Source organism: Salmo salar, chromosome ssa14 (genome assembly GCF_905237065.1).
Source record: "Salmo salar chromosome ssa14, Ssal_v3.1, whole genome shotgun sequence".
In the NCBI taxonomy this organism is placed as follows: domain Eukaryota; kingdom Metazoa; phylum Chordata; class Actinopteri; order Salmoniformes; family Salmonidae; genus Salmo; species Salmo salar.
In genome coordinates this window covers 80,064,183-80,084,281 of record NC_059455.1, presented here as the reverse complement: position 1 = coordinate 80,084,281, position 20,099 = coordinate 80,064,183, and positions in this window count along the sequence as shown.

Here is a 20,099-nt window from a genome sequence, read left to right as displayed (position 1 = left end):
AGTACCATGGAGTACCATGGAGTACCATGCAATCAGAGGCAGAGGAAGGGTAGCAGCTTGTTGCGTGAGATCATGTAGAGGTCATGGCTCATAGTCTGCTTCTTCCTCTCCTACTCACACACACACAGAGTTGTTTATGTGGGTGCTAGTGTAGCCGGCTCTATATACGTGCTCTTGGGTTGAGATTTCTCACACAAGACCCCCATAACAGATGTAGACATTTAAAGTGGACATATTCTGTGACAGTTGTGTTCCCTAGTTGTGTGCTCATGTTTGCAGTAAAAGGGCTAAATATTTAATGGAGGAAAGAGGGGAAAGAGGAGCACCAAGGCGCCATCTGGGGACTGGTTGTGTGTGTGTGTGTGTGTGTGTGTGTGTGTGTGTGTGTGTGTGTGTGTGTGTGTGTGTGTGTGTGTGTGTGTGTGTGTGTGTGTGTGTGTGTGTGTGTGTGTGTGTGTGTGTCTATATGTGTGTGTACAGGTTTTCCTACCTTATCAGTACCACAATTTCCTGACAGGGTAGGAAAACAAGAACGCGTTTTAAAAGTCAGGACTTTTTTCTGAATTTGATCAAGTACAATTTTTTCCTGGTTTAATATATCTCAAAATGCATTGATGAAAGATTAATTTTCCATTTGGATCACCTCAAAGTGATACAAATGAAGGTTTTACGAATTGTAAGTACAGAAGCTTTGTTTACAAATTGTAGGTAAGATTCCTCCAGGCATAGGCCTATTGATAGAACGCGCGTGAGTGAAACTATCTGTCCCTCTGATCCATCCACGACTACAGCAACACATCAACAATACATATCTAGCTAGATACCTCTCAATATAAACGAGACTCTGAAATGAGAGTTGAGTGAGACAGAATAAACGTGGAATTTAGCTGACAAATGCATGTCGTAATGGTTAATAATATTGATTCCTGGCTGACAGTCAGTCTGTGCGACAGCTGACGATAGGTCGGAGCACAGATTGAAAACACTGGTGGGTCTGAAGTTACAAAGTTGCTTTGATGTTGCTAGCTTGAGCTTCTGAATGAATTGTGGTCGATTTTCATTCAGCAAGGAATTGAGATAATTTTTCTATTGCCACTCCTGCTAGTTGGACCATATTTCAGACTTCTCAGCAAGATCAGTGCCAGCAACATGCTGAACACTATGCATGATAATCACAAAAGAAAGCTCTGTCTACTAGCTAATTTAGCTGGCTAGCATAGGTAGATCCACACATGCATTGCTTGCCTACCACTGGGTAATTGTCTACAGCCAAATAAAGGTTAATGCACTTGCACATTTTGCTGGAGTTGCTAGCTGGCTAATTGTTTTCCTTTTGGATGTGGAGTTTACTATTGCAACCTTTCGATGGTGAATTTATTAAATCCTATAGTTACTGAGGGTTGACATTTCCAGGCAAGTGTTTGCACTGCAAGAGATCATGCCGATAACGGCACTACTTTTGCGTCGCAGTAGGTGGACTAAATTGTTAACCTTGTCTATGTAAATTACAATGACATCTTACCGCTGTAACGTTCATAGCTGACTCCACTTGTAAATTAAAAATGTTATACAGTAGGGGAACCTACGTGCTTGTTGTAAGCTACAAGCGAACGAGAACACCAGCTGTCTGATACTGACTGATGGAAGGGTGGCTGGTCTTCTCAGATAGAGCACATTATGACGTCTTGTCTGGGTTTGTTAACATTATGTCTGCCTGTATTTTTTTACATGAAGTCTTGCCTGGGTTTGTTTTGTCGCGCTGACAGTTTGATATTTAAGAATCACAAATGACGTAAATGAGACTTACTGAGTCTGACTTTAAAGGTTTAGGGTTTGGGTTTAAGGTTAGGGTTAAGGTTAGGGTTAGGTTTAGTGTTATGAGTTTGGGTTAGGTTTAGGGTTAGGGGTTTGGGGTTAATGTTAGGGTTAGGGATAAGGTTAGGGTTAGGCTTGAGGTTAAGGTTTGGGGTTAGGGACCTCCCGAATCGTGCAGCAGTCTAAGACACTGCATCGCAATGCTTGAGGCATCACTACAGCCCCGGGTTTGATCCCAGGCTGTATCAGCCAGCCATGACCGGGAGATCCATATGGCGGCACACAATTAACCCAGCATCGTCCAGGTTAAGGGAGGGTTTGGCCGGCTGGGATTTCCTTGTCCCATGGCGCTCTAGCCACTCCTTGTGGCGGGCTGGGCTTCTGCAAGCTGACTTCGGTCGCCAGTTGTACAGTGTTTCCTCCGACACATCGGTGCAGCTGGCATCCAGGTTAAGCAAGCAGTGTGTCAAGAAGCAGTGCAGCTTGGCAGGGTCATGTTTCGAAGGATGCATGGCTCTCGAACTTCACCTATCCCGAGTCGGGAGTTGCAGCGATGGGACAACACTGTATCTACCAATTGGATGTCATGAAATTGGGAAGAAAAAGTGGTAAAAGTACAAAAAAACTATAATAAATAAAGTTTGTGGTTATGGAAAATAGGATTTTGAATGGGAATACATTTCTACTCTCCAAAATGTCCTGAAATTCACAAAAACGAAGCTGTGTTTGTGTGCGTGCATGTATATGCGTGTCCTTAAGCAGGGACCACCTATAAACACAAGGCAACCTTATGGAGTACAGTAATTCATTGAGCAGTTCCAAGCACACACATGTTCTGTTAAGCTGTCATCCTAGAACATAAAAAAAAACAGTTTGACATAAATTACTGAACCTTGAAAGGGGGCGCTGTTACTCCCGTTGATGTTTCAAAGGTATTTCGTTTGCCTTGGTTTTGATTTGATGTATTATCGATGAATGAAGACTTTGGTAGTGGTATGACTGAGGTGATTGAGTAAGCAAATATGTAGCAGACATATTATATTAAAGACATTGTAATCATGTGTGACAGTAATGACAGAATTGTCCATATACAGAGAAACCCAATTTGATCTGTCAGGTACCTTACCAGTACCTGTATATATTCATTCAGTCTTGAGTGACTGCTTCTCTGTTCCTCATTAGCATTCTGTGTGGATAACCAGGAAGTGGAATATGTTTGTGTGTGTGTGGAGTGGGGCTGGTTATTAACTAAGATAGACAATCAGATGAAGTATGAATTGCTGGAAAATCTGCCATAGAAAAACAATAGCTTGATTCAGCGGCTCACAGCCCAAATCTGAAACAATGGATGTGATGACATTTAATACGTTTAATTAATGGCCATAGAGTGTAGTGCTTCTGCAGCAAGGATTTGTTGAGAAATCATTTTGAAGAGACAGATTATGAACCCAAACATATAACACGTATCTCAGTGTGTGAAAGTGCGTGCGAGCGTGTGAGCGTGCATGTTTGGTAGGAGGAACCCCTGCAAATTAATTTCTGTACACAAATATTGTCTTCTTAATTTCCATGATAGAATCACTATCACATTTTAATCCTGAACATTTTAATTGACCTTTAATCTTTCATGTCTTCTGTCATGTCTCTCTGACGTGATTTGTGTAATTCCTCAGGAGAAATGTGCCAGACGCTAACCACACAGGACTATGGTGTCAATCAGAGGGAAAGTCATCTAAAAGAACAAAGCAGACTGATGGAAAATTGATCACTTCTCCTTAGTCATACTTTATGGGTCAAAGGACATAACAGAATTCAGTAAGCTAATATACATGTCAACTACAAGTCAACTAATAACTGTATGGGTGACTAAACATGACAAAATGGTCATCAATGTCCCACCAATGATGCATAATGATGACAAAGAAACAATTATCTGTTCTGATGTCCTTCATCAATGGTGTAAAGGACAAGGATGAAAGGTTATTGCTTCTGGCAAAGAAAGATATCCAGAACATTTAAATCTGAAGGTTTAATTTCTCTCTGTGGTAAATAAAACCAGCAGCTCTGTAGTATCTCCGTGTAGCCTCAGCTTAATCAGCCCCTGATCCAGACCTAGCCTACGCACACACCCGCGCACACACCCACGCACACACCCGCACGCACGCACGCACGCACACCCGCACGCACACACACACACACACGCACACGCGCACACGCACACACGCACACGCGCACACACACACACGCACGCACACACGCACACACACACACGCGCACGCACCCACACACCCGCGCACAAACACACACACACACCCGCACGCACACACCCGCACGCACACACCCGCACACACACACACACACAGAGAGAGAGAGAGAAGGAGAGAGAGCCACAGGGAAATGAGAATACTCAGTGCTTTCTCATCCTCTTATCAGCAGCACACCAAAGAGCCAAAAATGACTCTTTAATTGAGGTGAAATGAAGATCAAACCACGTTCATTCAGGATCAGATTCTCCCTAATTTGGACTCTTCTTCAGAGAGAACCCATGCAGGAAGACAGAATGTGTGGATGGTGTAGTGCAAGAAGGTTTTCCTCTAACAAGAAACAGAAGTTGTTTACAGATGAAGCCAACATCTAAGACCAGGCATATGTTTCTGAAGCCTCCTGTTAATGTACCATACGTGATTGTAATTGCTACTAATCCACTTGAGAGATCTTAATAAAGAGAGTTCAATTCCATCGTTGTGAAGGGTAGCGGTACAGACAACTTCCTTTCAATGTGGATGGCCCGCACAGGCAGGATGGTAATTCAACATGTGTTTGTCCGTGGAAGTGGGATACATGTATTCATACAAGGCATGACAGAATTTCTCGGATCACTGAGAAAAAGTCACCCCCACATCATCTTCTGGATGTAAGTGGGTCTTTGGTTGCCAGATTTTTAAGTCTTTAGTTGCCAGATTTTCAAGTATTGGGTCGCCAAGCTTTTAATCAATCTGATGGTTAATCAAATCAAAATGGGGTGAAATACGGAGGTCTGCTTCCTTTTTGTCTTTGCTTTTTTTCTTCTAGCACTCCTAGCACTCCTAGAACAGAGGGACATGTGGTTGGACTTATGTGGCTTCCTGTTTTGTCTCTGGACTCCTCAGAGATGTCACTAGAGTTGTGTCCCAATCCCCTTGCATCTTCCTTTCCTTGTCTCCTTTCTTATATTACTGTCACCTGTCAGGTCCATTCAGAGCAATGCTGCCACTGGGCACAGATGTCAATTAAACGTCTATTCCATGTTGGTTCCACATCATTTTTGTTGAAATGACATGGAAACAACATTGATTCAACCAGTTTGTGCCAATTGGGGTTTTTACAGAAGAAAGACAAGGGGAAAAACATTGTATATAGACACAGAAGGAACTATTTCAGTATAATATTTACACATAGTGGAGAGAATCGATATACACATGTGGATCTTAATTTGAGCCAGTTTGCTACAGCAGGAAATGTGAATTATTAAAAGCCTTTTTAAACCTGAAATACATTAAAGGTTTTACATTTCCTGCAATGCAGGAAAGTTCTCCTGCAACAGAGTGATCAAATGAAGAACTGTCAACAGCAGTAGTGGGTGGATCTTCAGCCAACAGTCATAATTGTAATGCAATGTGTTCAGAGAGAATGTAACCTTCAGAGAATAATATCAGAGAAATAAAAGAATCACCATCAAACCTCAGGAATTACACTTCCTCTTTCAAAAGTGTTATATGGATTTAATATAGAATTTTGACCCCTCTTCCTCCCATAGCAATTGGAATTTCTGTTAAAGACATGAATCGAAGTGAAAGCGAATGTGGGATATGGGTTGCTAGTTGGATATTGAATTTGAAAAGGAATTGGATATGGAAGAGTGGGAAAACTGGCATCGACCCCAGCTCTGGCAAAAAAAAAAAGCTGAGTTGGTTAAACAGCATTTCCAAGAGAGATATGGCTGATCTGCTTCATCCCATCAGCAACCTCCTTCCCCCTAATGTGGCCTGCTGCATGTAAAATGCAAAATAAGCCTTCAAATGTAGGTCGATTGTAAAAAGATAAGTTGTGTTTTTAAACATCACGCCATGTGTCGAGCCAACGCATGAGATTTAAGGAATATATTGACATGAGAGTCAACATTACGTTTAATTTAGTACTGCGCTAGATCAAAGTGCTACACCTCTGTTCATAGTCTAACCCCGTATAAATGTATTGAAAATAGGTTTCCCTCAACAAATTCTAGCATTCTAGCTTTTTAGGAACCATTTACGGGCTTGAGTTTTTCTCCTCTCCTCACTGTAGCTTGCCTTCTCATGGAGAATTATTATCCACTTTACTCTTCAAGGTATCAAAAGCTCTCTGCCTGAAGCGGGGGGAGGCAGGGAGGGAGGGAGGGAAGGGTGGAGAGAATGAATGTCTTGCCAAAGCTGAAAGAGAGAAGCCTGTTTATCCCTTTTAGAATCTGTATGAGGAAGCAAAACGCAGATAGAGACTTCAGAGGGGTCGGATGTATATCCTATTACTTCTCTGTAATTCTGTCCAGCACTGTCTCTGACCCCAGCCAAAGGGAACCTGGGGTAGAACGATGCTGAGGCTGCTACTGAGCTGTAATTGGGTTGAGACCATATTCAACTTTTACCTTGGACCAAAGTCCATCTCTGTAGATCTTAATGTTATGAGATCAGCAGTTGTAGTTGATTTCTTCTTAGTGCATATGTTACAATAGTCCTTTTTGTTAAGTGTCGTGGCAGATTTAACAATGACAGTGCTTGAGTGTTGAGAGCATTTCAGGGCATTTCAACAGAGAAGACATGTAAAACCTTTGGAGAACCTTGAAATCAACGATAAATAAAATGGTGTTTTTCTCCTCGTTTCAACAAGACTTTGTCCTCAGACACATTATTTAGTGTGAACTGTAATGTCAAAGAAAGTAATCTCAGCCAGTAAGCGTGGCTTCTGTTCTCATTTAACCCCTCAACTAATGTATTCAACATAGGGAGTACGAACTGTAAAAGGCGTCACATTTCCCATAACCAACGTAGGTCTTTAAGGTTAAGGCTTAACTGTAGGTGACGGCAGCCTTATTTGCTCCCGGTTCCTCAAGGAGACGCATCAATTGAAAAGGCAAGCAGGCAAAGCACGCAGGCATGTGGTAAGGGGCTATGGGACATAATGCTTCTCCCAAGCCTCTCTATGTGCTATTTCTTTCCACGAATATAAGCAAACAGAGAACATATTAACTCTGGCCCCAGGGGCTCTATAGAGAGCTCTTCAGTTTATATTACTGTAGAATCCAGTCTTTGTTGAGGACATTTAACCCTAGCCAAGTTTTTCTCAACTCCACGATGTACATCACATCAATGGAGTTGAGCGGAGACGACTGTGGGCGGACTGAACCTCTGACTGCATTGATTCGCTGTCAGTCGATACTTGTAAAAATTTAAATTCTTAAACCCTTACCGTGTACCTATGTTTGTCCTCTGCAGCTGCATGCCTTTCTTTGTTTGCTGAAATCAATATGTTTTGATAAAACTTTTATCAAATACAACCACCGTCTGTTTCCTCGTATCGACTGAAAGCGACTCGATGTAGTCGGAGGAACCCTCCGCCCACAGTTGTCGCAACCCAACACCAATGAGATGTACATATTGTGGAGTTGAGAAACCCAGCTAATCTAACCCGTAACCCTCTGTGACCTTCTCTCCCCATGTCCCCTCCCTCCGTTTCTCCTCTTCTGGTCTCCTCGCCCCCCCCCCCTCCATCTCTACACCCACAGTGAATGATCTCTCTCTCTCTCTACTGCATCGTACTGTCAAGAGGGAATTACTATGTGTTATTTATAATGAACAGAACTATCATTTACCCTGTGCTTATTTCTTCCATTTTCACGTTTACTCCCACAACACACGTCTGTACTATACATTATAGGCAGGCACAAACATATAGAATACACACACACACACACACACACACACACACACACACACACACACACACACACACACACACACACACACACACACACACACACACACACACACACACACACACACATCCGTCCCCCACACAAGTGTGCAGTGCCAATTTGCACTGCGACTGCAGGTCATGTGTTTTTGTCTTTCGATAGTTCAGAGAACCGCTAAAACGTCCATGCTCTGAGCAGAGTGAAGTCAAAACGACAACTTGTTGTCATCGTGTCATTATTGGTGTACAGGGGCTGGGAACTGGCATGAGAACAGTACTTAGCAGCAATGTGAAATATTATAATTATGATACTGATGATACTGCATTAATGAACAATAATTACAATCATAATTAGGGCTCTGAGACAAGACGTTGGTTTCAATCCCTTTACTACAAGCCTCTGGTTCGTCTTCAGTGTGTGTGTGTGCGTGTGTGTGTGTGTGTGTGTGTGTGTGTGTGTGTGTGTGTGTGTGTGTGTGTGTGTGTGTGTGTGTGTGTGTGTGTGTGTGTGTGTGTGTGTGTGTGTGTGCAGTTGAAGAACTGGGTGATGAATAAGATGTCATGAAAGAACCTGAAACTAATTGGGGGAAAGGAAACTAATTATGATCACCACTTGGTGGAAGCCACTTTATTAATTATTCAAATTACAGAATCAGAGGAGAAGCAGCAGGGAATCTTCAAATATAATACAACCAGTCAAAATTTGTGACGATGATAAATGGACAGGTTTAAAAAGAACCCTAGTGGAATGTAGACCTAATGTCTGCACTGCTGTTATGATTATATGTGAAACTGGTGCACTGGTGGTTCAGTGGTAGACTGATGTGGTCCTCTGTAGCTCAGTTGGTAGAGCATGATGCTTGCAAAGTCAGGATAGTAGGTTTGATTCCTGGGACCACCCATATGTAAAAAAAAAAAAAATGCACATATGACTGTAAGTCAAGCTAAATGGCACATGTTGGTGCAAGTGTTTGTTGTAGGAATTGGCCATGAGCTCTTGAATAGAATGTGGCTTGCATGTTATGGATCACTTTTACTATTCTACAGAACAATTGTATCACCATTGTTGAAAATGAGAACCTTCTCATCAACATCCATTGATATACCTCTATCATCAATGAGCTCACATTAGATTGAATGTCTCTCTTGGTCTGCTTAGTCGGCTGTGTCGCTCACTGACCAACTCTTAATGCATACACTGAGTGTGCTCTTTCCATGACATAGACTGACAAGATGAAAACAGATGAACACTCGTTGTAGTTGTATTTATTTTCACCAAAGAAAACACGTGATAGACAACAATAAAGATGAAAACAAATAAAGAGAACTGGTGTGCAGGTGTGTTTGGAAGCCTGGAGCCAGAGTCAAACAATAGCATGGTATTGTTTTGCTCTAATAGCTACTGTAAATTGGACACTGCAGTTAGATTAACAAGAATTTTAACTTTCTGCCCATATAAGACATTTCTATGTCCCGGAATTGGCTGGTGTTTACAACATCATTCTAGTCACATTATCTCATATTGAGCAACAACCATCCCGGTTTAGGGACACCGATCCCATAAAGGTTAAGCAGCATGTTGAGGAATCCAAATGAAACCATTTGAGATTCCTTAAATTGTGTGTAAATTGAAATTGAGTTCAGAAAAGATGAAAATCCCAATCTAATCTCAATTGGTAAACCAACATGATGGAAAGCCCGTTCTCAGTTAGGTCCTCGGTCACTCACTCAGGGTATCCTGTAGGGGTGAGAACTGCCTGGCTCACCACCATGAGATTGGTTGAAAAGGTCCCAGCCCCACTCTGCTGGCTCGCCACCTCCCTCTCCAGGGGGTTTGTTGAACAGGTCCCAGCCCCACGCTGGAAGACCCTCAGAGCATCAGAATTAGGCTCAAGGGACATCTCCCTACCTCTCTCTGTCACTGTCTCTTACTCACTTCCCTTCTCCACCACTGCAGCTTCAGTGACTCAAATGAAATGGGAATCAGCTTCTTTCTCCCTCTTTCCCTCATCTTTCCTTTTTTTCCTTTTCTCTCTCTCGTTCCCTGGCTTGTAAACAGAGCTCTGTCAGTTGAAAATCAGACTACTCCAACACCCCAAGAGAATCAACCACCTGACTTACCCATGGAGGCCTGGCTGCTTTCTGCAATAACTGTGTTTAAGCAGAGAGAGGGATATTGCTGGGCAGTGTGTGTGTGTGTGTGTGTATTGTCAGCAGTCGTCAGACTGGAGCACCAGAGCGTGTGAGGACATGGGAGATTGGGGACTGGGATTACTTCATCTCTACTTGAAATACCCCACTAAAACAAATATCTGTGTCTGACCCTAGCCCACCTAACCCACAGAGGGGAGGGCGGGCTCTCTCTCCTCTCCTAGCCATTCCCTGTTTAGACTTTTCAGTGATAGCGTTCTACCATTTAGAGATACGCTCCAAAGGGACTGGGAATGTGCATACACTGTTTCGTTCTAATTATTCACTGTCCATTTAGCATCAACACTCTTCATTTAAATAGCTTGTAGAGCCTCTGATAGAGCCCCCGATGTACCAATCACTGTGGGCTTCCTCAGTAAAGTAAAGGAATACTTAAATGATATGAGGAATGTGAATTGATAATTTCATGTCAAGGCATTGTTCAGAAGCTAACCAAGGTCCTGAACAAAAACCAACGGCCTCTCCGAAGCATAAAGTATAAATGAAGCTGATCTGAGCTCATATTTAATGTTAACAGTGTTTACTTTTATCAGGTGCATGATAGACATTCCGCCATCATCTCCAAGTCCCATGTGCTACTATATGGGGTGTACTGTCTTTTTGAGAGTTATACAACGTCCATACGCTCTATTTCATACAATAGGTCACAAGCTCTCATATTGTCAAAAACTGGCAGATAATTTTTTATTCACACTAATTGCCAGATTGATGTATCTTTTCATCTCCATTATGCCAAAACAGATGGTCCTAAGTTAACCCTTCTGAATTGATTAGTGAGATACCGGATAAGATCTGAATGACCTGTTATATAGACACACAGCCACAGCAGCAATAACAACATTATTAATACTGCGATGTGAGGGTCGAGGCAAATTGTGTTAAGCTTTAATTTAAAATAAATGTGAAGCACTTGTTGGTTCTAGTGAATGTAGTATACTAATTGAAGGGAAATGGGAAAGAGCATCAAGACTTTCCTGGTATGTATCATAATTACGTCACTGAGACAGATGGGTGATGCTACAGCTGATTTGGAACCTGAGGGCAGGGCTCTGGGGAGCACAGCTCGTGTCAATCAACGTGTGAGCTGAAAAGAAAGATGACAAATGACATTGTTAGCTAATATTCAATGTCACCGGTCCCAAAACATTTAAACTGGTCTGGGAAAGGTTAAATTTGGATTCAGTCTATCAGATTTGCATGGCTGAAAATAATATGAATTAGGAATTTACTAAATAAAGTTAATTATTATGAACTTCCCTCAGATTTCAACTTTGGTAATTTCTTAACAACAACAATGACCAATGTCACAAATCTTGAAACAGAATGCATCATCCTTTCTAAGAAACAATGTCATCACAATCAAGAATGATTGCGAAGAGTTGCATCCTCCGTCGAGACACAGACGTCATCCAGACGCCTTGGATGTACAGAGGGTGACCCAAATGATAAGCCCTATTCCCTATATAATGCACTACTTTTGACCAGAGACTAGGGCCCATAGGGCTTTGGTCAAAGTAGGGCACTATATAGAGAATAGGGTGCCATTTGGGACATAGACTTTGCCTGCCCATGGTGTGGGGTCAGCTCTGTCCACCCCACCCTCCACCCCTCCTAGCTGTCTAATGTGAACACTAAATAATTGACCAAAGGCTGTAGTCTTTTCTCCCTCAGGCGGTGGAAGGTTTGTGACGTCCATGGATCTAGCTGCCCCCAGGGTAGTCAGCAAGCCTAAGCGCTCAGAGACAGTAGATCAATTGCTCTAGACCAGTGTTTTCCAACTCCAGTCCTCCAGTACCACCAACAGCACATGTTTTTATTGTAGCCCCGGACAGACTCACCTGATTCCACTCATTGAGGGCTTGATGATTAGTTGACAAGTTGAATCAGGTGTGCTTGTCCAGGACTACAACAAAAATGTGTGCCTTCTGGGGTTACTTGGAGGATTGGAGTTGGGAAACACTGATATAGGCCCATTCAAACAAGACATGTCACTTCTAGCAACTAAGACCTCTGCCAAGCTATAACGAGATTAGGAATATAGTGTTCCATGGGTCGATTTCTGAAATGAGTATTATTACCTGCTTGTACATGTACCATTAAGTACTGTATTGATTACGTCCAGGCCTGCTCTCATGTTCTGTCAATTTTAGTTTTTTACTTTTCCTTGGAAAGTAGGCAGGATCGTCATGTCAGCTAAACCTAGGGTATGGCAAAGTGACAAACCCCTTCATGAATTTTTTATAAAACTGAAGCTCATTTGCTATATTTCTACACAATTTAAAAACTGTAAATGCAATTTGGAGAACAGCAAAAAAAATGGACTCCAGACATTATCACCTTGTTGCTGTAGCTTCATTCATCACATTTAAAGGTCATTTTTAATTGAGCAGTCATAGGCAGCGTTTACTTTCAATACGATCTTTACAAACCCGATAACATTGCCTTTAAAAGTTGCGTGGTCTACAAGCGCGATCGGATTTAATCCCGGCTCTAGTTTCTGAAGAAAGTCATTATTTAATTATTTTATGATAACTGAGGGCTGTTTTATAAGGATGTTCAAGCAAGGTTTTTACCATTGTTTAGCGATACGTAACTAAATCCCACTTGGCACACACTGGTTGAGTCAATGTTGTTTCAACGTCATTTTAATGAAATTAGGTTGAACTAACGTGGAATATATATTAAATTGACATTTGTGCCCAGTGGGATGTACAGATGTAGGATCTTAGCTTGATAACCCTGTTTGGTGCAGGAGAACTTTCCTGCAAAGGAGGAAATGTTAAACTTGTATTGTAGTGAGGTTTAAAAAGACTTCTGAAGTTTGTAAATTCCACGAGAAAGTGTAGGCTATATAGAAATGATGACGCTCAAATTTCAAATCATTAAACTAAATAATGAGGGTTTCTATCACCCTAATGTAGGTGTAGGTTATATCTCACATTCCGATGTTCCAACTTGTAAACAAGGATGCATGGGATTTCTGTTCATGCGACTCCGTGAAGCCAATGGTAATGTCCACTTGAAGTATAATGCAGGGAGCCACTTTTAGATATGACAGCTCTAACACAGTTCCACCTCTGACACTGTCAAAGCAACCAATATGTGGATGTTGGCTAAAGCGGATCTGTTTGAATCAAGTCCTAATGTCTCTGAAATATAAACGTCTTAAGTTAACTAAACAGTAATGACACCAAAATGGCTCTTGCGGGAAACAATTTCAGTAATGCAGGCACGCACACACACGCAAACACACACATGCATGCACGCAAATACGCCCACACAAACCCACACACACGTGCATGCATACATACCCAGACACATGCACACTCCCTCTAACACACACTCACACTCACACACACACAAGAGACGCACCATTGTACAATTTTCCTTAATCATTTCTTCTTAACAAGTAGATTGTCTGACATTTGTAGAAACACGCAAAAAGCCAATGTCAAGCTGCTTTGCATTTCATTACTTTCTAGTGCAGTAAAATGTCCCAAAACATAGGGGAGAATTTGTGGATTACTCTAAAGGAGGCATTGCATGAGCGGAGACAATGCTTACCCCCAATCCTCTGGGAGGGTTCTCTTTTGTGGAGTAAGGGCAAGACATGAACACATGGAGGGAGAGAGGTTCTTGTTGGATTTTTATTTCAACCCTTAGATATGGTAGCCTGAGGCCAGACTCCTTTTTAGTTGTGCTTCTTTGTTTCTTCCTGCCATCGTGATGAGCTTCTCTCTCTCTTAGTCCCACCTGAGAACTGATTACCTCAGTGTCTTGAATACATATTGTCTCCTTGTACAACCAACAGGGAGTTTTGTAGGCTGCCGCACATGTTCAATGACATAACCTAGAAAAACAAGTAGCATAACTATTATCAATGCAGGAAGTAAAGTAATGTGTGTTTGGATTTGCATGCACAATTATCCAGGTGTTTTTTTTCCTGTACATTATCCCACTGTTAAATCTACATAAAACATTCTTGACTGGCCGCAGTTTGTTGCTATTTCTCAGCTACGTTATATCTGTTTCAGTTTGAAAATGAGCGTTAGCCTTGCCTTGTAATAAGCATCACATCTTGGTGTAGCATACCCAAACTGTGGGCTAATAGAGCAGATGATATAGGCTGCCCTATTCCCTATCCGGTGCACTACTTTTGACCAGAGCCCTATGGTAGTAGTACACTAAATAAGAGAATAGGGTGCCATTTGGGATGCAGACAAAGGCCATAATATAGCCTCAGCAGGGAAGGAGACGTGATTGCATGTTTAGATCAACCCATGCTGGATTCTATACGATTAGTATGTAATGTAATGTAGACTGAGTGTATGAAACCTTAGGAACACCTTCCTAATATTGAATTGCCCCCCTTTTGCCCTCAGAACAGCCTCAATTCGTCGGGGCATGGACTCTACAAGATGTCGAAAGTGAGAAAAACCCAGAAGCGTTGCAATTCTTGACACACTCAAACTGGTGCACCTGGCACCTACTACCACACCCCGTTCAAAGGCACTTAAATCGTTTGTCTTGCCCATTCACCCTCTGAATGGCACACATACACAATCCATGTCTCATTTGTCTCAAAAATCCTTCTTTAAGACTGAAATCTAAGTTCGTATTGTGAAATCTCTTTTGGGTGAAGTGTTATATGTTGAGTTTAATCAATCTAGGTCAAGGCGTTTTGACAGAACGACAATGTATTTTTCACATCCACATACTAGAAATATTATGTAAATGATAATGTCCCAAGAATGTACGTATTTTTATTCGAAAAATACTTTATATCGTCTTTATATCTCTGGGCATACTGTGGTGAGTGACGTAAATGAGAGAAAGAAGCCAAAAAGTTGAGATTTCTCTGAATGTGTACTCTACATCCTAAAGATTCCTCACTCCAGGATGACTATCCGGGAGAGTAAATAAAAATGAGCACTGTTGCTGCATAAATCTGATACATTTATTGACGGGACAAGTAAACAATTGACTTACATTTCGGCATGAATTGTCTTCATCAGAGCCTTGAGTAGGAAAAATGTGGGAGGCACCTACATACTCTCGCAGGGGAATGTCCCACTCGTCAATCAAACATCAAATAATATCAGTACTGTGTACTGTACATCGTTGTGTTGAAATAGTATTGGAAATATATTTAAAAACTTTATATGTGCTTGCCTGGAGCAATGGAAGCATTAGAATAGTCGCTAAAGGTCAAACTTCACCCATCTGGCACTCCAGGCAGGCTGAAACAAACGCTAAAATCCTTTGAAGGATTTCAAATAGTATTTGAACATAGATCTGGTACTGTAGGGGTTATCCCATCTCATCAGATGTGTAGCCACTAGAGCTTTCTGTGTAAGAGTAATTGTAGTTTATTCTGTGTAGGCATCCTTCAAACAGCCTTTAGGGGATATATACTTAGCAAGCACAATCCTTGTTCATCGAGCGCAACATGTCTCAGATCCCACCATCTGTCTCTATCTCTCTCTCTCTCTCTGACTAACTCAATCACTCACTCTCTTTTTCTTTCTAATGTCTTCCTTTCACTTCTGCTTTTTTCTTATTTTCTCCCTCACCTTCCCTTTTCTCTCTCTCCGTTTCTCCCCAGAACTGGAATGGAGACGTGACAATGGATTCATTCATATCGCAGCACAGCCTCGGAGGGAAGGCTGTGTATCCATGGAAACTAAGAACACTTCAGATGATGTTCTGTCTGGCAATATCATTTCCAAGGGAATTCTATGCCTTCTGATTGGGTTTGCAACTGTCCAGAGTGTGTGTGTGTGTGTGTGTATGGGTGCATGCATGCGTGCGTGCGCATGCATAAGTGTGTGTGTGTGTGTCAGTGGCGTAGGCAGACTAACGGATCATAAAAGCATAGCCTACACAATACCCTACAGTAATCGATCACACACACAACAAACCATCTGACATGTGATTTCACATTACAGACCAAATAGTCCTGTAAGCCTATGTAAATCCATGACTCTTGCATTTAACCTCTGACTCACATAGACCTATACATAATAAACTATAGGTCTATAATTAATGGACTATGAGACTAGAACATAATGCCCAGATATAACAGTAATAATCACAATAGGCTTGGCAACCTCTAACTGGCTCAGCGTCCAGGAGATAGTAGGTAGGGGGCCAGACATGTAAACATTTAAAATTAGGACAGCCGAGAGCGTCATAGTGACTCAAAACAAATTCACTTTTTTAATTACTCGGACATTTTTAAAGATATCTTCCCCCCATCCTTGACTTTCCTAAATAAGTCTCTACTGTTGTTAGAATATTAATACCTCAAACAGAATTCGTGTTATTAGCTGTTTTCCCACTACCTGTCAGGCCTACGCAGCTGATGATGGCCCATCGAAACCTCACCTAAACTATATCAAAACTAATTTCACACATATAATATAATTAGTCTAAAGGTAAGATTAAATTGATAATAGTCTGATGGGTGACAATGTTATTAATTGTTAAATTGTACATGAAGAATCCGATGATTAGCGCAGCTTGGAATTGACACAGAAGAAGGTAAATGGAGTGCCAAAAAGTGACTTTCCTGAGTCACAAGCAAGTGAGACGTTTTGATATCTATGTAGTATGAGAAAGAGCAGATTCTGCAGTTTCCAAATGACCTATCCTTGCAAAACAACTCTTTTGTTGCAGAATTTCTGCTATTACAGTTCGCTCTCCGTGTGCACTTGCAAGCACAATAATATATTTCAACTCAAAATATGCCCTTCTGTTCCTTTAAAAAGCATTTTCGTGAATTCATAAATGCATTACTTAAAGACCTGCCCTTAAAAAAAATGTATAATGAAGGATCTTTGTGATGGTGTTTATTTAATGGATCTTAACACTTGTATTAGTGGTTTTCCATTTGTACATATAGCTTACAGTTACAAAAACAAATGAAAATGCTATTGTGTTCTTTGAAATACATTTTATTTTGTATTCTAATGTTAGCCAAGACCATCATAAACACAACACATTATTATTCTTTTGATAGTACAGTTGAAGTCTGAAGTTTATATACACTTAGGTTGGAGTCATTAAAACTCGTTTTTCAACCACTCCACAAATTTCTTGTTAACAAACTAGAGTTTTGGCAAGTCGGTTAGGACATCTACTTTGTGCATGACACAAGTAATTTTTCCAACAATTGTTTACAGACAGATTATTTCATTTATAATTCACTGTATCACAATTCCAGTGGGTCAGACGTTTACATACACTAAGTTGACTGTGCCTTTAAACAGCTTGGAACATTCCATAAAATGATGTCACGGCTTTAGAAGCTTCTGATGGGCTAATTGACATAATTTGAGTCAATTGGAGGTGTACCTGTGGATGTATTTCAAGGCCTACCTTCAAACTCAGTGCCTCTTTGCTTGACATCATGGGAAAATCAAAAGAAATCAGTTAAGACCTCTTTTTTTTTTTACCTCCACAAGTCTGGTTCATCCTTGGGAGCAATTTCCAAAAGTCTGAAGGTACCACGTTCATCTGTACAAACAATAGTACGCAAGTATAAACACCATGGGACCACACAGCCACCATATAGCTCAGGAAGGAGACACGTTCTGTCTCATAGAGATGAACGTACTTTGGTCCGAAAAGTGCGAATCAATCCCAGAACAACAGCAAAGGACCTTGTGAAGATGCTGGAGGAAACAGGTACAAAAGTATCTATATCCACAGTAAAACGAGTCCTATATCGACAGCAAGGAAGAAGCAACTGCTCCAAAACCGCCATAAAAAAAACAGACTAAGGTTTGCAAATGCACATGGGGACAAAGATCGTACTTTTTGGAGAAACATCCTCGGGTCTGATGAAAGAAAAATAGAACTGTTTGCCCATAATGACCATCGTTATGTTTGGAGGAAAAAGGGGGAGGCTTGCAAGCCGAAGAACACCATCCCAACTGTGAAGCACGGGGGTGGCAGTATCATGTTGTGGGGGTGCTTTGCTGCAGGAGGGACTGGTGCACTTCACAAAATAGATGGCATCATGAGGCAGGAAAATTATGTGGATATATCGAAGCAACATCTCAAGACATTAGTCAGGAAGTTTGTTCGCAAAAGGTTCATCCAAATCAACAATGACCCCAAGCATACTTCCAAGGTTGTGGCAAAATGGCAACATAGTCAAGGTATTGGAGTGGCCATCACAAAGCCCTGACCTCAATCCCATAGAAAATTTGTGGGCAGAACTGAAAAAGCGTGTGAGACCAAGGAGGCCTACAAACCTGACTCATTTACACCAGCTCTGTCAGGAGGAATGGGCCACAATTCACCCAACCTATTGTGAGAACGATATGGAAGGCTACCCGAAAAGTTTGACCCAAGTTAAACAATTTAAAGGCAATGCTACCAAATACTAATTGAGTGTATGTAAACTTCTGACCCACTGGGAATGTGATGAAAGAAATAAAAGCTGAAATAAATCATTCTCTCTACTATTATTCTGACATGTCACATTCTTAAAATAAAGTGGTGATCCTAACTAACCTAAGACAGGGCATTTTTACTAGGATTCAGGAATTGTGAGAAAAAAACTGAGTTTAAATGTATTTGGCTAAGGTGTATGTAAACTTCTGACTTCAACTGTATATATTACATGTATTTGTTAGGCTGTTAGAATGTTAACTTTCAAAAGACACATCATTGGCCTGATGGAGGGTCCAATGAGGCCTTTCTAGTTTTAATCACTGGCACAGAGGCCAATCAAAGTAGAGCAGGTTTGCATTAGGTTACACACTGCATATTAAGCATCATCAAAGGCAAGTTATAGCCTAACACTATGCTAGTTATAGCCTAACAGTATGCTAATACACATACTGTAATAATAGTCCATTGCCTACATAGGCTAGAACATTGGTCACCAACCTTTTCTTCGAGAGCACCTTAAAATGCAAGCCAAGTGCAATTTTCTGCTGGGTGCTGGAGATCAAGTGCACCTACAATGTATTGTTTTATATCAATTAAATGATCAATAGCCTCTAGGGCCTAACTATAGTGCATGGGTGGAGAAGCACAGGGCAAACATCTATTTCCACTTACATTCCTAAAAATAAATATTATTTCACGCATTTGCCCATTTTCATATATAATAAGAGAGGTCTGATTTTCTCCATGTAGGCCTACCCCATACTATATATAATGTGCAGTCCCTTATACACTGAACAAAAATATAAATGCAACATGTAAAGTGCTGGTCTCATGTTCCATGAGCTGAAACGAAAGATCCCAGAAATGTTCCATACGTAAACAAAAACGTAGTATTTCTTTCAAATTTTGTGCACAAATTTGTTTACATCCCTGATAGTGATAATTTCTCCATTGGCAAAATAATCCATCCACCTGACAGGTGTGACATATCAAGAAGCTGATTAAACAGCATGATCAGTACACAGGTGCAGCTTGTGCTGGGGACAATAATCACAACACAATACCACAGATGTCTCAAGTTTTGAGGGAGCGTGCTGACCGCAGGAATTTCCACCGGAGCTGTTGCCAGAGAATATAATGTTAATTTCTCGACCATAAGCCACTTCCAACATTGTTTTTGAGAATTTGGCAGTACATCCAACCAGCCTCACAACTGCAGACCACATGTATGGCATCATGTGGGCGAGCGGTTTGCTGATGTCAATGTTGTGAACAGAGTGCCCCATGGTATGGGCAGGCATGAGCTACAGAAAACGAACACAATTGCATTTTATCAATGGCAATTTGAATGCACTGACATACCGTGACAAAATCCTGAGGCCCATTGTCGTGCCATTCATCCGCCGCCATCACCTCATGTTTCAGCATGATAATGCACGGCCCCATGTCACAAGGATCTGTACATAATTCCTGAAAGCTGAACCCGCTTTTCCATGGTCTGCATACTCACCAGACATTACACCCATTGCGCATGTTTGGGATGCTCTGAATCCACGTGTACGACAGCTTGTTCCAGTTCCCACCAACATCCAGAAATTTCGCACAGCCTTTGAAGAGGAGTGGGACAACATTCCACAGGCCATAATCAACAGCAAAGCAGATGTGTTGTGCTGCATGAAGCAAAT